We start from the raw sequence: 3,657 nt of genomic DNA, 5'->3' as shown, positions 1-3,657 counted from the left end.
GAGGGTCAGGAGCAGGTTGAATGGACACGGGAAATCAGGGGTGGAAAGGAGGAGTGTGCCGTCCCAGTATAGGGAGATCAATTATGGTCACATACCAATGTATGTATAATTTTTTGTATGAGAGACTAGCTTGAATTGTAAACTTTCACTTAAAGTACAACAAAATTTTTTTTAAAAAGAGGTCTTTTGCAGCACATTTGCCCAATGCAATGTGTCTTTTGATTTCTTGACTGCTGCTTCCATGAGTGTTGATTGTGGATCCAAGTAAAATTAAATCCTTGACAACTTCAGTATTTTCTTTGTTTATCATGACATTGCTTATTGGTCTAGTTGTGAGGATTTTTGTTTTCTTTATGTTGAGGTGTAATACATACTGAAAGCTGTAGTCTTTGATCTTCATCAGTAAGTGCTTCAAGTCCTCTTCACTTTCAGCAAGCAAGGTTGTGTCATCTGCATAATGCAGGTTGTTAATGAGTCTTCCTCCAATCCTGATGCCCCGCTCTTCTTCCTATAGTCCAGCTTCTCGGATTATTTGCTCAGCATACAGATTGAATAAATGTGGTGAAAGGTTAAAACCCTGACACACACCTTACCTGACTTTAAAACACGCAGTAGCCCCTTGTTCTGTCCAAACAACTGCCTCTTGATCTATCTACAGGTTCCTCATGAGCACAATTAAGTCCCATTCTTCGCAATGTTATCCATAATTTGCTATGATCCACACAGTGGAATGCCTTTGCATAGTCAATAAAACACAGGTAAATATCTTTCTGGTATTCCCTGCTTTCAGCCAGGATCCATCTGACATCAGCAATGATATCCCTGGTTCCACGTCCTCTTCTGAATCCGGCCTGAATTTCCGGCAGTTCCCTGTCAATATACTGCTGCAGCTGCTTTTGAATGATCTTCAGCAAAATTTTACTTGCCTGTGATATTAATGATGTTGTTCGAAAATTTCCACAATCGGTTAGATCACCTTTCTTAAGAATAGGCACGAATATGGATCTCTTCCAGTCAATTGGCCAGGTAGCTGTCTCCCAAACTTCTTGGCATAGATGAGTGGGCACTTCCAGCATTGCATCAGTTTGTTGAAACATCTCAGTTGATATTCCATTAGTTCCTGGAGACTTGTTTTTCACCTATGCCTTCTGTGCAGCTTGGACTTCTTTCTTCAGTACCATTGGTTCCTGATCATATGCTACCTCTTGAAATGATTGAATGTTGACCAGTTCTTTTTGGTGTAATGGGTCATTATACCCATCTGGAGAGAAAGTCAAAAATCCATGTTACTTTGTTTCAGTATCTGACTTCTTCAGGAGTTCAGATATCTTTATAGATTTCAATCTACTAATGTCCTTTTGCAATTGTTGGATTGCAGACTTCACTGTGAATGATTTTGGTAGAAATATATCATCATAATCCCTAACTTTCTTTAATTTCACCTTAATTAAAAATTGAAACCACAGACTACAAGATTTACCTAAAGGTTAATGAGAAAATCTTTTAAAAGAACTTTTATGATGAAGCTGTTCATACAAGTGCTTTGAGAATGCAAAGCACTGCGTTAGCCAGGCATCAGTCTTAGTTTGGAAAGAAAGATAAGAGTCAATAAATATTTTCATAAATGTCCATAACATTTAAGTTAAAGTCATACTTGCTCTGCATTTTGTCATCATAAAAGCTTGAAGGAAAATTATTTCCAACTTAGAACTGTATACCCAGCAAAACTAACAATCATATATGATCGGACAAAAATTAATCCTACTAACAATGGCAACAGATCTTTTGATAATGGCAGTCCTCAGCATATTCATTCCTAATTCACTTTTGTCTAATCCAGACTAGTTACTTTGCACACAGCAGCCATCCTGGAATCTTGCTTCAGCTTTCTTATGTGACTCACCTCTTGTTTCCTCTATCCTGTATCTTCCATTTTCACTATGCACTCTTTTGTTTGTTGGTGCAGATTCTCCAGTAGCTTTCTGTGAAATGGTTGCATGGGAGGTGAATTTTTGTAGTTTTTTTTTTTTTTCTGTCTAAAAGTATCTTTACCATAATATTTGATTAATTGTTTGGATGGCAATAGAATTCCGAGTTGGAAATTATTTTCCTTCAAATTCATGAGGGTAGTGCACTAGAATTCTCTATTCTAGTGTTGTTATTCTCTTCTAGTAGTGGAAAGTCTAAAGACATTCTGACACCTAATCCTGTGTATGTGAGCTTGTTTCTCTTCTGGAAGCATGCAAAATCTTCTTTTCATCTCAATTGCTCTGTAATTTCATGATGAAGTGTCTTGATGTGCAGGCAACGTGGTGGGCCCTTTCTATCTAGAAAATCATGTCCTTCATTTCTGGGAAAACATTTAAAAAATGATTTCTTCTTCTCTGGTTTCTCTTTCTGGTACTTCTGTTCTTCAAATCTTGTATCTTCTTTTTTATTAAATATTCTCATATTTTCTATTATTCATCTCTGTTTTTTTCTTACTTTCTGGAGATTTCCTCAAAAAATTTTTTTATTATAGCTCTTCTATTGAGTTTTTCATGTCTGCATTTATGTTTTCAAATTCCAGAAGTTCTTTTTTTCTCTCATTCTTCCTTTTCCCTAAAAAATAGCATTCTCTTTTATTTGATGGATGCAGTGTCTGTCTCTAAGGATATTAACGACTTTTTTTTTTTAATGTTTTTTCTCTCTGCTTCATCTCAATTATGTCAAACCTGTTGAAAAAAATTTGGTTTTGATCTCTGGTTTTTATAATAGAGACTTTCCTCAGATTTTGGGTAATCCTTGGGTGTCTGCTTATGTTTAAGAGCAGGGAGCAATGGAGCCGATGGGGTCTCTGAGCACCTGGTGGGGTTCTTTGTGAATTTCAATGTAGAGAGATCCAGCAGGGCCTTTTTTGAGGAATCTCTGATGTTGGTCAGAGTCCCCAGAGAGTACTCATCCAAACTCCTGTCTGAAGGATTAAGGTCAAGTGAGGGGCTTTAAAAATGTGGCAAAAAGAGAGAACAGCAGGAAATGTCTGTGCCTGAGGATTGAAGTCCTCCTGGAGTGCTGCGCCAGTGGTATGATGCCAGCATATGATGAGTAAAGCTTTCTAAATAAGTCCTCCCAGAGCTCAGCAAGGCCAGCCCTTCTATGCCCATTGGGGAGACTGAGGTCTGTGAGGGCAGCACCTGCCTCAGATGCACCTTGGGATCTGAGGCATCTTTGGCCAAGGGGCTGGGTCTGTGGAGACCTTCAGGAAGCAGACTGTGTGACAAAGTTAGATCGCAAGAGGTTTATTGGGGAACAACGTGACAGATGAAACAGGAGGGATGCAGGATTGGGCAAGGAATATCTTCAGATCACCATCAGATCTGACAAGGTCTTGGTCAACCCAACTAGGAGCTCCAGAGCAAAGATGAGTCCACACTGGGCAGAAATGGCAAGCCCTAGTGGTCCTTCCATGCTCAGGCTGCATGGGTAGAATATGGTCTCAGTTCAAAAGCTGAGGTGGACCCTGAAAACGCCAACAGCTGGAAACCATCAGCTAATGGCACTCCTTACAGTTGAATGACAGGTTCTTTCTTGAAGGGAGAGCTGAATGGTGCACTGCCATGGCTCATGAGGGTGAAGGGGGAAAGGAAACACCAGGAGCTAGCCTCACAGTCTTCTCTT

This window comes from Trichechus manatus, unplaced genomic scaffold (assembly GCF_000243295.1).
Source record: "Trichechus manatus latirostris isolate Lorelei unplaced genomic scaffold, TriManLat1.0 scaffold00185, whole genome shotgun sequence".
Taxonomy (NCBI): Eukaryota; Metazoa; Chordata; class Mammalia; order Sirenia; family Trichechidae; genus Trichechus; species Trichechus manatus.
This window is presented reverse-complemented; position numbering follows the sequence as displayed.